The sequence below is a fragment of the Dendrobates tinctorius genome, unplaced genomic scaffold (genome assembly GCF_039654945.1).
Source record: "Dendrobates tinctorius isolate UK_male_01 unplaced genomic scaffold, ASM3965494v1 ptg000086l, whole genome shotgun sequence".
In the NCBI taxonomy this organism is placed as follows: domain Eukaryota; kingdom Metazoa; phylum Chordata; class Amphibia; order Anura; family Dendrobatidae; genus Dendrobates; species Dendrobates tinctorius.
In genome coordinates, this window is record NW_027361754.1 from 73,470,458 (window position 1) to 73,491,692 (window position 21,235).

General features: G+C 47.9%; 1 protein-coding gene across 2 annotated transcripts in view; it reads left to right on the forward strand.

Moving 5' to 3' along the window:
• The first annotated feature begins 19,913 nt into the window (after positions 1-19,913).
• Positions 19,914-21,235, forward strand: part of LOC141098018 (coiled-coil domain-containing protein 27-like) — a 36,445-nt gene continuing 35,123 nt past the window's right edge. Inside the window, exon 1 of one of the 2 annotated variants that reach the window (XM_073585615.1) lies at positions 19,914-20,098. The gene's annotated coding sequence lies outside the window, so the exon portion shown is untranslated. The remainder of the gene's footprint in view (positions 20,099-21,235) is intronic. The other variant, XM_073585614.1, reaches the window with a different exon arrangement.

A 21,235-nucleotide genomic window follows, 5' to 3' on the forward strand; every position in this document is an offset into this window, starting at 1 on the left:
TATTATTGGCTGCAAAGGAGCTCGCTGACTGTTACGATCCTTTCTGCGCAGGTTGCATTGTCCACACTCCCGGCACCAATTTTCAATAGCTTTCCTCATACCAGCCCAGTAGAATCTCTCTCGGAGAAAGGCCTCCAACTTCTTCCATCCGAAGTGTCCAGCTCCATTGTGGCATGCTTCCAAGACCATTGATGCTTCCCTCTTTGGGACTATCACTTGCCAGACCAACTCATGAGTGCGGGCATTGATATTCCTCCGACACAGCTTTCCTTCATAGATGAACAACTGGCCTCTTTCCTTCCACAACTGCTGGGTTTCTTCACGAGCATCCGACTCTGGGCGTGAGTCAGCTTGTGACAGTAGCTCCTTCACCAGGTGGACTGCGGGGTCGCTATCCTGGGTTTCTGCCCAGTCATGATGAGGCAATGGATTTAGGGTGGCCTCTTTCATGATAGACCGTCTGTTTCTCACTCCTTGGGCACGTTGGGCCGCAATTGGCCGGTGGAAGGCAGGTAACTCGATTTCTTCAAGTGCCTCAGGGTCTTCTCCTGCATCTGGCAGATTGGGCATTCTGGACAGCGCATCAGCATTGGCATTCTTGTGCCCTGCTCGGTACTTGATGGTGAATTCATAGTTAGACAGCCGAGCCATCCATCGCTGCTCCAGTGCACCTAGCTTGTCAGTTTCCAAGTGAGTCAACGGGTTGTTGTCCGTGAAGATGGTAAACTTGGCTGAAGCTAGGTAATGTTTGAATCGTTCAGTCACAGCCCAGACTATGGCGAGGAACTCCAGCTTGAAGTCAGCCCCTGTATATACATCACATCAGCGCAGGCAGATGGCAGCCCCCCCAGCCCTTGTATATACACATCACATCAGCGCAGGCAGATGGCACCCCCCCAGTCCTGCCGTATATACATCCACATCAGTGCAGGCAGATGGTGGCCCCCCCCAGCCAGCCCCTGTATATACCAGCTCAGGCAGATTGCGGCCCCCCAGTCAGCCCCTGTATATACCAGCTCAGGCAGATTGTGGCCCCCCAGTCAGCGCCTCTATATACCAGCTAAGGCAGATTGCGGCCCCGCAGCCAGCCCCAGTATATACCAGCTCAGGCAGATTGTGGCCCCCCAGTCACCCCCTGTATATACCAGCTCAGGCAGATAGCAGCCCCCCAGGCGCCCCTGTATATACCAGCTCAGGCAGATTGTGGCCCCCAGCCAGCCCCTGTATATACCAGCTCAGGCAGATGGCACCCCCCCAGCCAGCCCCTGTATATATCAGCTCAGGCAGATGGCGGCCCTCCCCAGCCCCTGTATATACCAGCTCAGGCAGATGGCGGCCCCCCCAGTCAGCGCCTGTATATACCAGCTCAGGCAGATGGCTGCCTCCCCAGGCGCCCCTGTTATATTCATCACATATCAGCTCAGGCAGACGGCGGCCCCCCAGCCAGCCCCTGTATATCAGGCAGATGGCGGCCCCCCCAGCCAGCCCCAGCTCAGGCAGAGATGGCGCCCATCCTTCCCCCCAGCCCTCTTTATAACAAAACTCACTCCCGCCCCGGCCATCTTACTGGACCTGAAGGCTGAGCCAGCGCGCGGGGGTAGGAGTCGCAGCAGCCGCTCCTGGATTCCTGCCTGGTCGCCGATGATAGGTCAGTGAGCAGTGCTGGCGCTGCCTGCAGACAACCATTGACAGAAGAGCAGCGGCACAGCGCGATCTCTCTGGCTCCGCCCTCAAAGAACGCGCCGCGATGTGCAGCCTCTGGGTTGGACTGAATTCTCCTCCGTTGACCTCCTAGTTGAAATAATTCCCAATATCTAGGATGGGTCATAACTTCCTGGGGGGGCCCAAACGGGACGACTGATTTCTCAACGGGTTCTTTGGGTCTGGACCGATATGGAGAGTCCAAACTTGGGCCGGCAAAATGATTCTGGAGAGTCAGTCTCGATAGCTCGGTTTTCGGGACAGCTAGAGAAATATGAGACACTGGGGAGTGTACGGAGGGCTCCCAGGGTTCTGGTGGCATATTGGACTTAACCCTGAGGTGTACGTTACTCTCATAATTCATCTCTTCATGTTGGTGACGCTCGGTCTAGAGCTTTCCCTTGAGGTTGGCCACCTTGAACAAAAGACAGCAGGGGGTCCCAGCTCTGCTCCTCCTTGCCTTCATTAATTCTCTGGCCAAATGGCGAAATTCTGTTCTTTTGGGAATTTGTGTACTTATCCCAAGGGTGGGGGCCACTTCAGGAGTGGAGAAAGATCTCTGAACAATATATTGGGCATGAATTAATAAATCCAAAATGGAGTCTCCCTCGTCACTCACAAGGGGTAAGAAGGAACACAAGATACATTTCTATCTCCACCTCACATTCCAACCACAAGTTTCTATATCTATTTTTACAAGCTTGCATGGCCTTCGGCTAAAGTTATGTCGGACACCTGTCTGAGGAAGGTTTACAGATACATTGTCCTGTGACGTTTTTCCTTGAAACTAGTTATTTCTCCAAATGTGTTTTTCTTTAAATAACAGCCAGAAGTCTGAGCTGAGCAGATCACATTGGCTGCCTTAGTATCTATGTTCACAAACAGCATTTTTTTTATTTTTTAATGCAAATTAAAAGCTGCTGTTACAGTTCCAGCAATAGCTGTGAGATTTCAGAAATGTCATGCACATTTTCTTTTCCTGACTGAATTGTTCCAATAGAAAGTGAACCAAATGCTGCAAAACACAACAAATGTTTTATGCAGTATTTTTGCTGCGCTTTTTGATATTTAAACTTAACTTTATTAAACATGAACTGTCAATAAAGCTGCACGTAATCCGCACCCAAAAAATACTGTAAAACAAGCATTTTAGAACGCAGCATTTTTACTGCCAAGAGAGCAGGTTTTGGCTGTAGAAAGAAATGCAGCAAAAGTGCTGTGTGTGAACATAGCCCCTTAAGCCATTTCTGCTCTTAAAGGAAACTTGTCAGCAATTTTTCCCAATATAAACTACAGCTACCCACCTGTGCCACCAACTCTCTCACAGTAGTCAAGCTCCCAATCATCACTGCACAGCCCAAAAAAAAATATTTTTGGATCCCCCATATGACGTACTTATATGTGCATGCACCGAGAGAGGCAAAGGAGCGTCGATGACCCATAAGTAAAGCCAAGGCATTTACATTATAGGACTTTGCTCTGCCCTCGATGTACGCCTGCACAGTAGTGCAATTAGAATCATAGAATCATAGAATCATAGAATCGTAGAGTTGGAAGGGACCTCCTGGGCCATCTGGTCCAACCCCCTGCTCAAAGCAGGATTCGCTAAATCATCCCAGTCAGATGTCTGTCCAGCCTCTGTTTGAAGACTTCCATTGAAGGAGAACTCACCACTTCTCGTGGCAGCTTGTTCCACTCATTGATCACTCTAACTGTCAAAAAGTTTTTTCTAATATCTAATCTGTGTCTCCTCCCATTCAGTTTCATCCCATTGCTTCTAGTCTTTCCTTGTGCAAATGAGAATAAAGTTGATCCTTCTACAATGTGACAGCCCTTTAGATATTTGTAGACAGCTATTAAGTCTCCTCTCAGTCTTCTCTTTTGCAAACTAAACATTCCCAAATCCTGCAACCTTTCCTCATAAGACAGGGTTTGCAGACCGGTCACCATTCTGGTCGCTCTTTTCTGAACTTGCTCCAGTTTGTTGATGTCTTTTTTAAAATGTGGCGCCCAAAACTGGACACAATATTCCAGATGAGGTCTGACCAAAGAGGAGTAGAGGGAAATAATGACTTCACGTGATCTAGACTGTATGCTTCTGTTAATACATCCTAGAATTGCATTTGCCTTTTTTGCTGCTGCATCACACTGTTGACTCATATTCAGTCTGTGATCTATTAGTATGCCCAAGTCTTTTTCACATGTGCTGTTGCTTAGCCCTATTCCTCCCATTCTGTATATGCTTTTTTCATTTTTATTGCCCAGATGTAGTACTTTGCATTTTTCCCTGTTAAAAACCATTCTGTTTGTTGCTGCCCACTTCTCCAGTTTATTTATATCTTTTTGAATCCTCTCTCTCTCTTCTCTAGTATTAGCTATCCCTCCTAGCTTTGTGTCATCAGCAAATTTAATCAGTTTACCCTCAATTCCTTCATCTAAATCGTTGATAAAGATGTTGAACAATACAGGGCCCAGGACAGAGCCCTGTGGTACCCCACTTGAGACATTCTTCCAACTGGATGTGCAGCCATTTACGACCACTCTTTGGGTCCGATCACTAAGCCAGTTATGAATCCACCTAACAGTTGCCTTGTCCATTCCATACTTAGACATTTTTTCAATAAGGATTGTATGAGATACTTTGTCAAATGCTTTGCTGAAGTCAAGATATACTATATCTACAGCATTTCCTTGATCCACCCAATCAGTGATTCCATCATAGAAGGAAATTAAGTTAGTCTGACATGACTTATTAGTTACAAACCCATGCTGACTCTGTTTAATCACTTCATTCTTATCCAGGTACTGACATACATGTTGTTTAATAATTTATTCAAAGATCTTTCCTGGTATAGAAGTCAGACTCACCGGCCTATAGTTGCCTGGGTCCACCTTCTTCCCCTTTTTGAAGATAGGAACAACATTTGCTCTTCTCCAGTCTTCTGGGACTTCTCCTGTTCTCCAAGAATTTTCAAAGATTATGGAGAGGGGTTCAGAAATTTCTTCTGCTATCTCCTTCAGTACTCTGCGGTGTAATTCATCTGGACCTGGTGACTTGAATTCATTTAGGTTAGCTAAGTGTTTCCTCACTATCTTTCTGTTTATAGATATCCTGGATTCTTCTATTCCCTTAATAGGACAGTGAAGAACAGTTGATGTTACATTTCCTTTCTGACAGAAAACAGATGCAAAATAGGAATTTAAAAGTTCGGCCTTCTCAACATCCTGTCTTACCATTTCATCATTTTCATCCTGTAAAAATCCTATAGCATCTTCGACTTTTCTTTTACTTTTGACATATCCCCAAAATCCTTTATTATTGCTTTTGACATCTCTTGCAAGCCTCAATTCATTGTCAGCTTTAGCTAATCTGATATGTTCCCTGCAGGTTCTGCAGACAGCATTATATTCTTCTTTAGATATGCCTCCCTCTTTCCATTTTATAAACATTTTTTTCTTCCTTTTTAGCATGTGCTTAAGTTCTGTGTTCATCCATCCTGGCTTCCTTAAATGGTTCCTATTCTTCCCTCTTTTTGGAATTGTTAACAATTGAGCTTGGAGAATTTCATTTTTCAAGATTTCCCATCCTTCCTGGACATTTTTGTCTTTAAGGATATACAGCCATTGGATCCCTCCAATTCTCTTTCTGAATCCCTTAAAATCTGCCTTTCTGAAATCTAACCTTGACGTCTGAGTCTTCACATGTCTTCCTCCTCTAGTTATCCAAAATTCTAAAATAGCATGGTCGCTACCTCCTAGGGTCCCAGCCACTTTTACCTACTCAACCATTTCCTCCCTGTTTGTAAGGATTAGATCCAAGGTAGCAATTCCCCTTGTTTTCTCCCCTACCTTTTGGAAGATAAAGTTGTCAGCAAGAGAGGATAAGAATTTCCTTGACCTGTTAGTTTTGCCTGAGAGAGATTCCCAACAAATCTCTGGATAGTTGAAATCTCCCATGACAACTATGTCATATTTTTTGGAGAACTTGGCCATTTGATGCATAAAGAGTTCATCCATATCTTCAGCTTGCACAGGCGGCCTGTAGTAAATGCCTACAATGGTGTCCTTTCCATTGTTCTGTCCTTGTATTCTTACCCAAACAGTTTCCACAGTACTCCCAGTCTCTGAAACTTCAATCTCTGTGCAGATATACGCGTTTCTAACATACAATGCGACACCTCCTCCTCGTTTATCAAGTCTGTTTCTTGAAAATAAGTTGTATCCTTCTAGTCTTGTATTCCAATCATGTGTATTGTCCCACCAAGTTTCAGTGATTCCAATGACATCATATTTCTTTTCCTGTGTTAGTAGTTCCAATTCTCCTTGTTTGTTGCCCATGCTTTGTGCATTAGTATAGAAACATTTTAGTTTGTGATTGGTTTCTCTTTCTCCAATATTTTTATTAATTAGATTCTTTTGTCTTTGTTCTTCCTTTCCACTTCTAATAGCAGAGTTCTCAATAGCATTTGTCAGATGTATGGCTTTTTCTGGTCTTTTGCTTCCCTTCCCATGTTGTTCTAGTTTAAAGCTCTCCTTACAAGTGTAGCAAGGCGACTTCCAAATACATGTTTTCCAGTCTTCGTAAGGTGCACCCCATCTCTAGCAAGTAGTCCATCGTAAAAGTAATTCACTCCGTGATCCATAAATCCAAATTGTTGCTGACGGCACCATCGACGTAGCCAGTTGTTCACCTGCAGAATCTTATTCCACCTCCTTGTTCCATGGCCATCCACTGGGAGGATGGAAGAGAAGACCACCTGCGCTCCCAGTTCTTTCACTTTCTTGCCTAAGTCTTCAAAGTCTCTGCAGATGGTTTCCAGGTCGTTTCTTGCGGTGTCATTTGTCCCCACATGTAGTAGCAGGAATGGGTAGTCATCTGTAGGTCTGAAGAGTCCTGATAACCTGTCAGTCACATCTTTAATTTTTGCACCTGGAAGACAGCACATTTCTCTTGAGGTTATATCCGGTCTGCAGATAGCGGCCTCTGTTCCTCTCAACAGGGAATCCCCCATGACCACCACTCTCCGTTTCTTCTTCACAACATTTTTTTTTCTCCATCCAGGAGGATTCTGAAGGCGTACAAGGTTGCTGTTTGTGGGCAAAGTCTTATCCTGATGTATTTCTTCATCGCTCTCCTGTGTAAGAGCCTGGTACTGGTTACTGAGAAGTATGGGTGCTGACTGCCTCCTGATCTTCCTGCTTCTCTGGGTCACATGTCTCCATTCCTCTGTTTCTTCAGGTGCACTTCGAATTTCTTCTCTTCCTGTAACATGAAGAGATAATTCTGCTCTGTCTAAGAACTCTTCACCTTCCTTAATGATCTTCAACGTAGCGAACCTCTCTTCGAGATTTTGCAACTTTTCTTCCAACAGGGACACAAGCTTGCATTTGTGGCATGTGAAGTTTGGCTTTTCCACTGGTAAGTCTGTGAACATGTAGCAAGAAATGCAGCTCACCAAATGGCTCCTGGCCTCTTCCATATTGAGATTTCTTAAAAACGATGAAAGATGAGCCAAGATGAGCGCGCGGTTTTCCGATGTCCTCTTTTCAGCTGCAACGGCCAAAACCCAGTGATCAAGGAGCTCGCGGAGACTCTTCACTTATCCCAGAAGGCACTGGGAATATGCAAATGATCTCCTCAAGACTCTTCCCCTGGTTTTCCGATGTCCTCTTTTCAGCTGCAACGGCCAAAACCCAGTGATCAAGGAGCTCGCGGAGACTCTTCACTTATCCCAGAAGGCACTGGGAATATGCAGATGATCTCCTCAAGACTCTTCCCCTGGTTTTGGGGTCGCTGTGTTGATGATGTAGCAGTGTCATCCATATGAAGCATGGCAGGAGGACAGGAAATTGCAGTGATAGAGGAGGCGCTGAGAAAGTTCAGCAACATTCATCGGTCCATACCGCACCATATAGAGGGGATCATAAAATGTGTTTTTGGACTATGCAACATGTTTGATGAATAGTAGGTTTAGGGTCCCATCAAAGAAAGGTAAACCTTGTCATAGCTGTTGGGCTAACATTATATATATATATATATATATATATATATATATATGCACATTGCTCAAAAAAATAAAGGGGACACTAAAATACCACATACGAGATATCACTGAATGAAATATTCCAGCTGCAAATCTTTACTCGTTATATAGTGGAATGCGTTGAGAACAATAAAATATACAAATCATTATTATTAATTATTATAGCGCCATTTATTCCATTGTGCTTTACATGTGAGGACGGGTATACATAATAAATACTAGTACAGTAATCTTAAACAATACAAAATGATTAATATACATCAAAATGAATATCCCATGGAGGTCTGGATTTGGAATGATACTCAAAATCAAAGTGGAAAATCAAATTACAGGCTGATCCAACTTCAATGGAAATCCCTCAAGACAAGGAAATGATGCTCAGTGGTGTGTGGCCTCCACGTGCCTGTATGACCTCCATACAACACCTGGGCATGCTCCTGATGAGGCGGCGGATGCTCTCCTGAGGGATCTCCTCCCAGACCTGGATTAAAGCATCAGTTAAATCCTGGATAGTCTGTGGTGCAAAGTGGCGTTGGTGGATGGAATTGGATCGCCTGCCAGGGCAGTGGGGTACTCGGTAATGGGCCGGTATTTCACAGGGAAGTGTCACAGTAGCGGTGACCCGGTCCGTGGCCCTGGGCGTCCATGTAAGGGAGTGAAGTGATGGAATAAAGTTTATGAATAGATGATTTGTGATGCCACCTGTGGTGTTCGGCAAATGTTAAGCCGACGCTGCAGACAGATCCTCTGGGACAGATGGTGTAGTGCAGCAATGATGGTATAGCCCTCCACAGGCAGGGCTGTAGTCCCAGAGCAGAGTAGGTAGGTGTTGGGACGGAAGGTGCAGTGACAGGCACAGAGATGTAGCAGTGCCAGGGAGGTTGGAGAAAGAAGGCAAGGACACAATAGGTTGCAGTTTCTTTACCTTTACTTGGCAAATGCAGTCCAGGGTCCTGAGTACAGATGGCACAGGAGCTGGTTAGCCTGGAAGCAAATCAAGAATCACTCTGGCAGATGGGTTGTGCAGTCTCCTTACTAGTGCTCTCTATGAAGTACTCCCAGTACTGAGTTACACTGGAGTTCCTCCTTTCTGATATTATCCACACTCCACTCATATGGCAGACAGCCGTAGCCTTTTATCTCTCTTGGCTCACCCGTCGCTTTTGTGCCTCTGAGGACTATGTGGGAATAGAGCATTTACAACTTCCTATTCCTCTGGTTTCTAGTGCAGGACCGTTAGTATCCATACACCCTTGGAGACCAGGCTCCAGATCATGCACTATCACTGGGACCACTTTCCTCAGTCTCCCCAGCTCTTTCCTCCACGTCTGCACACGACGCCCTCCTCACACTATCTGACTAATTTCCCCTCCTGGCCCCCAGAGAGAAGCTCTTCCCCTTGGTATTGATTCAGAGCTCCCTCTGCTGGCCCGGAGTGGGAACTGTGTTGCATGTTATGGTTAACTGCCAGAGAGACCCTTCATTGCTTCCAGGCATGACATCACTCTCCCTAGGAGGAAGGCAATGCCACTGTGGTGACCATACTCCTGGGGGAACCACACTCCCCCCTAGTGCAATTCAGCACTCCTGGGCTGAAGAAAAACATGTAAACACCATAAACAAATAAACCATTATAGGTGTATAAGATTCAAAAAGAAAAAATTTGCAAAAACCAAATGCTCAAAAAGAGTCCTATGACAATAAGTCCATGCGCCAATGTCCATGGTCCCATTCCTGGGCAATTGGTGAACTATATACAGGTTCTTACAGAGTCTCTGTAGGCACAAAACTTGAGAACAGTTACATATTTACATTTCAACATTGACATTAACTTATCATATACGAATTCTTATGGGGGGTATACCTTGAGTACCACGGGTAGACCTACGTAGCTCATGTGTGGGTAAACTTGGGAGTAGCCGTCTGCGAACTCTTAGACTCACTGTGGGCATGACAGATTCACCACTGGCAGGGCGAGGATTCTCTGGTTCCACTGCTGGTGTGGCATCCGCTGCCTGAATTTCCTGATTTTCAACGTTCTCTTGAATCTCTGCTACTTCAGTTGCAGTAGGCTGGGGAAAGGTTAGGACAGGAACTACAATGGCCGGACCCATTCTTGTCCAGTTTGCAGGGAATTCACCAAGTACAGTGCTGACCTTTTCTTCCTCTTCTTCAATGGGCTGAAGATTGTTTTATTCTTCCATCCTTCCATCCTTTCTTTTAACTGGTCAGGGCACAGTTTCAGATGATCCCTTGATACTGTTGCTGATGTTTCACCTCCATCCTTACTGATAAGGCACATTTTGGTGTTGTCGAAGTTCGATGGTAAGACGGTGTAGGGTTCAGCTTCCCATTGGTCATCCAATTTATGCAGCCTTCTTTTCCTCTGGAGGACTTGTTCTCCTGGTGACAAGGGAACTGCAGGTGCATTTTGGTTGTAGTTCTTCTCTTGTTTTTGTCTTGCCTGAGCTAGACTCTTTTCCACACACTCTTGTACTCTTCGATATTGCTGCTGCCGTTCTGTATCCCAGTCAGCATCTGTAAGGACTCCCATATCCAAATCAATAGGCAGCTTGCCAGGCCTCGCTCCCATTAGGTAGGCTGGAGTGCAGTTGGTGGAATTCACAGGAATGTGATTGTAGAGGTCGACCAGATCTGGCAACTTCTCTGGCCACAGATTCCTTTCTTCCAAAGGCAAGGTCTTCAGTAGATCGATCAACACCTGGTTCATCTTTTCACACATGCCATTGGTCTGTGGATGGAACGGTGTTGTCCTGATCTTCTTGCAACCGTACAAGTTACAGAATTCCTGGAACACTTCTGCCTCAAAAGCTGGACCTTGATCTGTAAGCACTCGCTCTGGATATCCATGTGGTCGACAAAAGTGCTGTTGGAATGCTCTAGCTGCTGTCCTTGCTGTTTGATCCTTGACAGGCACAACTACCAAGAATCTTGAGTAGTGGTCAACGATGGTAAGAGCATAAATGTAGCCTGAATGGCTTGGGACCAGCTTCACATGGTCCAGGGCGACCAACTCGAGTGGTTGTTTGGTTATTATTGGCTGCAAAGGAGCTCGCTGACTGTTACGATCCTTTCTGCGCAGGTTGCATTGTCCACACTCCCGGCACCAATTTTCAATGGCTTTCCTCATACCAGCCCAGTAGAATCTCTCTCGGAGAAAGGCCTCCAACTTCTTCCATCCGAAGTGTCCAGCTCCATTGTGGCATGCTTCCAAGACCATTGATGCTTCCCTCTTTGGGACTATCACTTGCCAAACCAACTCATGAGTGCGGGCATTGATATTCCTCCGACACAGCTTTCCTTCATAGATGAACAGCTGGCCTCTTTCCTTCCACAACTGCTGGGTTTCTTCAGGAGCATCCGACTCTGGGCGTGAGTCAGCTTGTGACAGTAGCTCCTTCACCAGGCGGACTGCGGGGTCGCTATCCTGGGTTTCTGCCCAGTCATGATGAGGCAATGGATTTAGGGTGGCCTCTTTCATGATAGACCGTCTGTTTCTCACTCCTTGGGCACGTTGGGCCGCAATTGGCCGGTGGAAGGCAAGTAACTCGATTTCTTCAAGTGCCTCGGGGTCTTCTCCTGCATCTGGCAGATTGGGCATTCTGGACAGCGCATCAGCATTGGCATTCTTGTGCCCTGCTCGGTACTTGATGGTGAATTCATAGTTAGACAGCCGAGCCATCCATCGCTGCTCCAGTGCACCTAGCTTGTCAGTTTCCAAGTGAGTCAACGGGTTGTTGTCCGTGAAGATGGTAAACTTGGCTGAAGCTAGGTAATGTTTGAATCGTTCAGTCACAGCCGGGACTATGGCGAGGAACTCCAGCTTGAAGGAACTGTAGTTGTCAGGGTTCCTTTCAGTGGGACGAAGCTTCCTGCTGGCGTAGGAGATCACTCTTTCTTTGCCATTCTGTACCTGTGACAGTACTGCTCCAAGTCCCACGTTGCTGGCATCAGTATAGAACACAAAGGGTTGGTCATAATCTGGGTAGGCCAGAACTTCATCTCCTGTGAGAGCCATCTTCAGTCGAGTGAAGGACCTCTCCAGCTACTCATTCCATTCGAATGTAGGACTCTGCTTTCTGGCCTTCTTGGGCTGACCCACCAGAAGATTTTGCATAGGAGTGGCTATCTCAGTGAAGCCTTTGATGAACCTTTAGTAGTAGCCTACCAGCCCAAGGAATTGACGTACTTCATGGAGGTTGCTGGGCTTCTGCCAGTCCCGGATGACTGTGACTTTGTCAGGATCCGGTGCTACACCTTCTGCACTCACTACATGACCGAGGTACTGAACCTTGGGCTTCAGGAGGTGGCATTTGGAAGGCTTCACCTTCAGGCCAAAGTTGGACAAGGCTTCAAACACCTCAGTCAGGTGCTTCAGATGGTCTTCATAAGTCTTGGAGAAAACAATGACATCATCAAGGTACAACAGGACTGTCTCGAAATTCTTGTGTCCAAGACAGCATTCCATTAACCGTTGGAAAGTCCCTGGAGCGGTGCAGAGCCCGAAGGGCATGTAGTTGAACTCACAGAGACCCATTGGGGTGGTAAACGCTGCTTTTTCCTTGTCTGCCTCTGCCACGGGAACCTGCCAGTACCCACTAGTGAGATCTAAGGTGGAAAAATAGTTAGCAGTTTTAAGTGCAGCTAATGACTCCTCAATTCTGGGTAATGGGTAGGCATCTTTATGTGTAATGCTGTTAATTTTTCTGTAATCAACACACATTCTCATGGTGCCATCCTTCTTTTTCACAAAGACTATTGGGGCTGCCCACAGGCTACAACTGTCTCTGATCACCCCAGCCTCCTTCATTTCCCGCAACATACCTTTGGCACACTGGTATTGTGTTGGGGGTATAGGCCGGTACCTTTTTTTTTATGGGTGGATGGTCTCCAGTGGGGATATGGTGTTGAACCCCTTTTGCCTTCCCAAAATCTAGAGGGCGTTTACTGAATACCCGCTCATACTCCTGAGTCACTCGGCAAACCTGATTCTTTTGGTATGAAGGGGTGGAGTCTGTTCTCACCTGCAGCTGCTGGGGCCATTCCTCCAGTTGCTTTACAGAGCCATTGTCCTCCACCTGGTCGGATGAGACCAAGGGCTCTGCTGCCTGTATTGCGTTGTTACTGACAGTAAGCAGCCTAGCAACTGTGGCATACCGAGGTATTGTGGCCTCCTCCTCCTCACAATTCAAGAGGCGTACAGGTACTCTCCCTTTTCGGACATCAACTACCCCTCTGGCTGTCAGGACAGTGGGCCGGCTATCAGAGTACACTGGTTCTACCACTGCCTGGTAATCCCTTCCTCTGAGGCCAATGGCTGCCCGACTCCAAATCAACATTTCACATCTGGGGGGTATTGCAATTGGGAAAGAATCACTCACTCTGACGCTGTCAATTTCTCCGCCAGAGAGTTCTACCTGCTGTCTTTGCATCAGGGCCTTGATCTCTTTCTGCAGGACTTGTTGTTCACTGGAACCAGCAGTCTCAGCCACCTGTTGCAACAAGACAATAACCTCGGAATGACAATTTTCAACCACATTGGTACCAAGAGTCATCATTGGGTTACATTCTCGTCGATCAATATCCACAACTATCAGACCTTGAGATTTTAACTCTACCCGACCCACTTTAACAGTAATTTCTTTACATCCCACTTGTGGTAAAGACTGACCATTACTGGCAACTACTGTGAGTTCATCACTTGGGCCGCGAGTAAGTTCAGAATCAGCCCAATACCGCTTGTAAAGGATATACGGCATAGTGGTCATCTGAGAGCCAGTGTCTAGCAAAGCGTTCATGGGGATGCTGTCAATCACCACTGGGAGGACAGGTCGCCCTCCAACATACTTGCATACTTGGCACGCCAGTTCCTTGGGCCTTGTGGTCCTACTCCTGGGGGTTGGCCCTCTGCCCCAGGGGTTACTCATTTAAAGGACAGAATCTTGCGAGGTGGCCTGCTTTGTGGCAGTGTCGACAGATGGGACGTCTGTTCTGGTCATAGCGATCGCTGTTCCTCCCTCGGAGTAGCGGGATCCTCTTCCTCCGCATCCACGGGACATCCTCTGGACTGGAGGCCAACTGGATCTTCTGCTTGGAGGACTCCTGCAGGGGCTGCACGGTTTTGGCAAGTGCAGCCATACCTTTGGTCAACTCCTGGATCTGAAGACGCAGTTCTGAAGATGGGTCATTGTCCAGGGTCTGTGCATCAGCCTCCACAGGGCTCAGGGGGAAAGATGTTGTTTCTTGGTGGTAGGTGATCGCTGGGTGCCTAGGGGGCGCTGGATGGCTGACAGTTGGTTCATGCAGCACCCGGATAGCCCTGTCCTTGAAGTCTGCAAAATCCAGGTCAGGGTTCTGCAGGGCTATAATGTGCAGCTGTGCTCTGTGGGTACTGGATAGGAGTCCTTCAATAAACTGCTCCTTTAACAGTCTGTCTCCGTCCTGCACACTGTCTGGATCCATCTGCTTTATGGCTTGCAGCGCCTCCTGCAGGTTAAGAGCATAGTCCCATATACTGTCCTGCGCTCTCTGGTTACATCCAAAGAATCTCATCTTTATTTCAGCTGCAGTGCGAGTGTCAAAGGTGCTTCTGAGCTTAGCCAGAATTTTTTTAACAGTCTCTTTATCAGTGTCCTGCCAGGCTTTTACTTCCCTCTGCGCTGCACCTGTTAGCTGCCCAATAAGAATGTTCACTTTCTGACTTTCAGACAGGGGATACACTTCGAACAAGCAGCACAGTCTCTCTTTGAATTCACTCAGGGTATGTGACTCCCCTGAATACTGTGGTAGCCATGCTGCTTCCGGTATGTAAGGCATAGACAGCGGCATTATGGGGACCACTGCAGTGGGTGCTATTGGAGCCGCAGCCGCGTTGGGCCCTGCATCTTGCGGCGCTGAGGGGTTAGCGGGAGCGTCCGCCGCTGCATTTGCATTGTCCTCAGACATTTTCTCTCCCCCCTAGTTAACGTGGGCAAGGCCGCGGGGTTGCGCTGGCTTACCAGATGCCACTCCTCGGCTGGATCAGGGGGCGCCGGAACTGCAGGCCTCAGCTTCTCACTTCCCGCGCGCTCTTCTTCTTTCACGCTTCTCGGCTGGCTCCGCCCACGAAGGTCTGCCCCCTTTTCTTCCCGCGCGTGCCAATCAGCGGGATAATGGCGGCAATGGCACCAATTACGCACACAGTCTATAGCACCAAACATAGTCTCTGGCACACAGGACCCGGGGATGCCAGGCTCCGTTAATCCTGTTTGTGATGCCAAAATGGATCGCCCGCCAGGGCAGTGGGGTACTCGGTACCGGGCCGGTATTTCACAGGGAAGTGTCACAGTAGCGGTGACCCGGTCCGTGGCCCTGGGCGTCCATGTAAGGGAGTGAAGTGATGGAATAAAGTTTATGAATAGATGATTCGTGATGCCACCTGTGGTGTTCGGCAAATGTTAAGCCGACGCTGCAGACAGATCCTCTGGGACAGATGGTGTAGTGCAGCCAGGGGTGGGATTCAGCGGGTTCTCCCCGGTTCGGTGGAACCTGTTGTTAAAAAAGCAGCCGGTTCCCCGAACCGGGGAGATTCAGAGCCGCGATCCGGTTCTGAGGACTATACAGGGGCCGGAGCTGCAGCCAGCACAGTGCGGGGATCGCCGTGTCACATCCACAGGGAGCACAGAGCTCACCTCCAGCCCAGACCCAGGAAGCAAGAACCCGGAACTACAGCTACCGTATATCACCAAGGAGACGCGTCACCGTCCTGCAGCAAGTGCCCAGAGATCGTGTGGTGCTGTGAGGACGCGGTCAGGCGCTCAGGAACACGTGACGGAACACGCTGAGTCTGGGGGGGACAGTGGAGTCTCGGGGACAGAGAGGTCTGGAGGGGACAGTGGAGTCTGAGGGAGATAGGAGTCCGGAGGGGACAGTGGAGGCTGGGGGGAGAGAGAGAAGTCTGGAGGGGACAGAAGGGGCAGAGGACTAGAGGGTTCAGATGAGTCCAGAGGGGACTGAGGAGTCTGAGGGAGAGAAAGGAGTCCAGAGAGGACTAGAGGGGACAGAGGAGTCTGGGGTGGACAGAGGAGTACAGAGGGGACACAGGAGTCTAGGGTGGACAGAGGAGTACAGAGGGGACACAGAAGTCTGGGGTGGACAGAGGAGAACAGAGGAGTCTGGGGTAGACACAGGAGTTTGGGGTGGACAGAGGAGTACAGAGGGGACACAGGCGTCTGGGGTGGACAGAGGAATACAGAGGGGACACAGGAGTTTGGGGTGGACAGAGGGGACAGAGGATTCTGGGGTGGACAGAAGACCGGTGCCTGCCTATTGGGGACTTGTGCAGCACTGTGCCGCCTATTGGGGACCTGTGCAGCACTGTGCTGCCTATTGGGGACCTGTGCCTGTCTTTTGGGGACCGGTGCTGCCTATTGGGGACGTGTGCTGCGTATAGGGGACAATAATGCCTATTGGGGACCTGTGCTGCCTATTGGGGACCTGTGCTGCCTATAGGGACCTGTGCTGTCTATTAGGGACCTGTGCTGTGTATTGGGGACCTGTGCTGCCTATTGGGGACCTGTGCTGCCTATTGGGGACCAATGCTGCCTATTGGGGACCTGTGCTGCCTATTAGGGAACAATGCTGCCTTTTGGGGCCCTTTGCTGCCTATTGGGGATCCGTGCTGCCTATAGGGGACAATGCTGCCTATTGAGGACCTGTGCCTGCCTATTGGGGACCTGTGCTGCCTATTTGGGAACAATGCTGCCTATTAGGGACCTGTGCCTGCCTATTGGGGAACAATGCTGCCTATTAGGGGCCTGAGCTGCCTACTAGAGACCTGTACCAGCCTATTGGGGACCTGTGCCTGCCTATTAGGGACCTGTGCCTGCCTATTGGGGACCTGTACTGCCTATTAGGGACCTGTGCCTGCCTATTGGGGATCAATGCTGCCTATTGGGGACCTGTGCCTGCCTATTGGGGAACAATGCTGCCTTTTGTGGACCTGTGCTGTCTATTGGGGACCTGTGCTGCCTATAGGGAACAATGCTGCCTATTGTGGACCTGTGCTGCCTATAGGGAACAGCTCCTTGACTGCGCCCCTACTTGTATAAAGGGGTGTGTCTTAAAATGGGTGTGGCTTAAAATGGGTGTGGTTTTCCTACAAACAAACACAGAACCTGTTGTTAAAAATTTGAATCCCACCACTGAGTGCAGCAATGATGTTATAGCCCTCCACAGGCAGGGCTGTAGTCCCAGGGCAGTGTAGGTGGGAGTTGGGAAGGAAGGTGCAGTGTCAGGCACAGAGATGTAGCAGTGCCGGGGAGGTTGCAGCAAGAAGGCAAGGACACAATAGGTTGCAGTTTCTTTACCTTTACTTGGCAAATGCAGTTCAGGGTCCTGAGTACAGATAGCACAGCCTGGTTAGCCTGGAAGCAAATCAGGAATCACTCTGGCAGATGGGTTGTGCAGTCTCCTTACTAGCGCTCTCTATGAAGTACTCCCAGTACTGAGTTACACTGGCGTTCCTCCTTTCTGATGTTATCCACACTCCACTCGCATGGCAGACAGCCGTAGCCTTTTATCTCTCTTGGCTCACCCGTCGCTGTTGTGCCTACGTGGATTATGTGGGAATAGAGCATTTACAGCTTCCTATTCCTCTGGTTTCTAGTGCAGGACCATTAGTATCCATACACCCTTGGAGACCAGGCTCCAGATCATGCGCTATCACTGGGACTGAGCTCTCCACTTTCCTTAGTCTCCCCAGCTCTTCTCCTCCACATCTGCACACGACGCCCTCCTACTAACTGACTAATTTCCCCTCCTGGCCCCCAGAGAGAAGCTCTTCCCCTTACTATTGGTTCAGAGCTCCCTCTGCTGGCCCGGAGTGGGAACTGTGTTGTATGTTATGGATAACTCCCAGAGAGACCCTTCATTGCTTCCAGGCATGACATCACTCTCCCTAGGAGGAAGGCAATGCCACTGTGGCGACCATACTCCTGGGGGCGCCACAGAATGAGACATGATGTCCCAGATGTGATCATTTGGATTCAGGTCTGGGGAATGGGCAGGCCAGTCCATAGCATCAACACCTTCTTCACTTCTTCATGCAGGAACTGCTGACACACTTCAGCCACATGAGGCCAAGCCTTGTCGTGCATCAGAAGGAAGAGAAAACCAGACAGGCCTAAATACATCTGCACTAACCAGGGTGCAGCGGACCCAAGTAAAATGGCAACTGCACAGGTGCAATAATACCAAATGAAACAGCCAGCCTACAATCAGGGATTGGCCGTGTGGTACATCAGTGCAGAAAAATAATCCGCATGTGGCAGTTTTCACACAGGGAATGCAGGGCTTCTGGTTCACAGCCTCTTAGTAACACCATAGAGGGGGGGCTGCCCAGTGCTAACTAAAATGCATCCCGTGTGAACAGAGGCCACAGTTTGCAGAACCATTTGGGCCCAACTGCACCCTAAAAAAATATACAGTGCACAAAAACATCAATAAATGTAAGGTATTAGTTGATATTAATGCCTTAATACGGAAGCTGTCAAACTGCGTCAAAATTCCTTACTCTTGCCAGTCCTACTCTAACATGAAAACCTCAGAAAGAGGACGCAATTTGCCGGCTTCCGTATTATGGCCATAATATCAACTAATACCTTACATATATTGCTATGTTTTTGTGCACTGTATATTTTTTTCAGGGTGCAGTTGGGCCCAAATGGTTCTGCTAACTGTGGCCTCTGTTCACACGGGATGCATTTTAGTTATCACTGGGCAGCCCCCCCTATGGTGTTACTAAGAGGCTGTGAACCAGAAGCTCTGCATTCCCTGTGTGAACACTGCCACATGCAGATTATTTTTTCTGCACTGAGGTACCACACGGCCAATCCCTGATTGTAGGCTGGCTGTTTCATTTGGTATTTATGCACCTGTGCAGCTGCCATTTTACTTGGGTCCGCTGCACCCTGGTTAGTGCAGATGTATTTAGGCCTGTCTGGTTTTCTCTTGATTTTTTTTGGAGGATTTTTTTTCCTCTTTCTGAGGTTTTAATCGTGCATCAGAAGGAATCCAGGGCCCACTACACCAGCATATGGTCTCTCAATGAGTCTGAGAATCTCATCCGGTACCTAATGGCAGTCAGGGTACCACTAGCTAGCAAACGAAGGGCTGCGCCACACCATTACTGACCCACTGCCAAAACGGTCATGCCAGACGATGTCGCAGGCAGCAGAACGTTATCCACGGCATCTCAAGACTCTTACGTCTGTTACATGTGCTCAGTGTGAACCTGCTCTCATCCGTGAAGAGCAGAAGATGCCAATGTCCAATCTGTCAATCATCCTGTACGGTGTTGGACTGTAAGCACAACACCCACGAGTGGACATGAGGCCCAATTACCACCCTCCTGGAGTCTGTTTGAGCAGACACATGGATGTTAGCCTGCTGGAGGTCATTTGCAGGGCTCTGGCGCTGTTCCTCCTTGAATAAATGAGGAGTCCTGCTGCTGGTTTGTTGCCCTCCCATGGCCCCCTCCATGTCTCCTGGTGTACTGGCCCATCTCCTGGTATCTGCTCCATGCTCTGGACATTGTGCTGACAGACACAACAAACCTTCTTTCCACAGCTCGCATTGATCCTGGATGAGCTGCACTACCTGAGCAACTTCTGTGGGTTGTAGACCTGGCCTCTTGCTACTGTACAGTACCTCTGGGGGTGAGAGCAATGACAAAATGCAAAAGTGACCAAAACAAAAGCCAAAAAGGATGAGAACAGAGAATGGTCTGTGGTCACCCCCTGCAGAACTACTCCTTTATAAGGCTTGTCTTGCTAATTCCCAATTATTTCTACCTGTTGTCTGTTCCATTTGCACAACAGCAATAGAAATTGATTCACAATTAGTGTTGCTTCATAACTGGACAGGTTGATCTCACAGAAGTGTGAATGACTTGGAGTTACATTGTGTAGTTTAAGTGTTCCCTACGTATATATTACAATTGCAATCATCATGATATTTACTTGCTTTTTATATCTTATTGATGTAGAGCCTCTATCATTCATGCAGAAGGCGGTGTGTTCTACACTCAGTGATTGGTCCCCACCAGCAAACAATGAGTCTCCTAGCAACCAAGAGCACAACCTATCATGGCTTCACCCTGACATTCCACAATGAAAGAATGTAACAAGTCTTATTGTGGAGGTGACAAGGCAGTGGCACGTGGTCACTATTCTGCACGTACCAGATCTGCCCGGGCCCCCTGCTCCGCTACAGCTGCTGCTCCTCAATGTTTCTACAGTGTTAGGGGGGCACACTTGATACCAGCTGTAGATGCTTCCTGACTCCAAGATGAGGTGAGACTTAAAGGAATACGACATTTTTCTTATTATAAAATTCCAAGTTCATAAAAAGAGTTTTCCCTATTCGATTAGCCAAAATGGAGAATGACCTAGCATGTCGCATGTCCGTGCATTACATGAACATTTGATTTATTTGGGGACTGTGTAATGCATTATTTCTCCTGAGGTGGCGCTGTAGGAAAATTGAGCACTTATTGCTGGATATCTTCACAGATCACAGCTGATCGCTTTGGATCCTGGCAGATTATGGAACCCCTTAACTAAAACAACAGATCCAAGGTGCCTATATATATTAGATTTGTCTGTTGGAAGAGCTTAACAGCTTTGGACTCGTGTCCGGTTACATCTTGATTGCAGAGATGACTCCTCTACAGATTTTTATGTCATGTCCGGCTTAGGTTTTGTATTTCTACAAAACTTTTTGTGGCAGTTGGAAAGTAACTTGCAATGTTGCAAGAGAGAAGTGAGATCATGATGGCTTCAGATAAACCAATGGAAGAATGACATAATGGAGGGATATGTCGTCTACCTCAATGTATTACATAGGTTTTCCCACCTAGGATTTTACTTGATTTTTTTTTTTTGGGGGGAGGGGATGGGGGAGGGCAAATTTTCAAAAATCCTGAAAAGTTAACTTTTTTTTTTTTACAGATGTATTGGAAAAGCATAATGAATCATCAATATGATACACAGACCCTATATAGGAGTACACACAGATTCTTAACATCCAATAGAAAAGAAAACATTTTTGGAAACTCTAATGCGTTTCAAACCCAAGTTCTTTGTCATAACAACATAGTGTTATAAGATTGCGGGAACTTTGGTTTGAAACGCATTAAAGTCTTAGGCTATGTGCACACGGTGCGGATTCTGCTGCGGATCCGCAACAGAACTGCAGGTGATGTACAGTCCCATTCTAGCCTATGGAAAATTGAAACCGCAGTGCAGACGGTGCAGAATTTTCAGTGCGGTTTTGCCTGCGGTTTCAAATCCGCAGAAAGAATTGACATGTCATTCTTTTCTGCGGATTCCGCTGCGGTTTGTCATCTCCTCCATTGTGGAGGTGATAAACCGCAGGGCAAAACCGCAGGGTAATCCGCAGGTAAACCGCAGGTCTTTTGACCTGTGAGT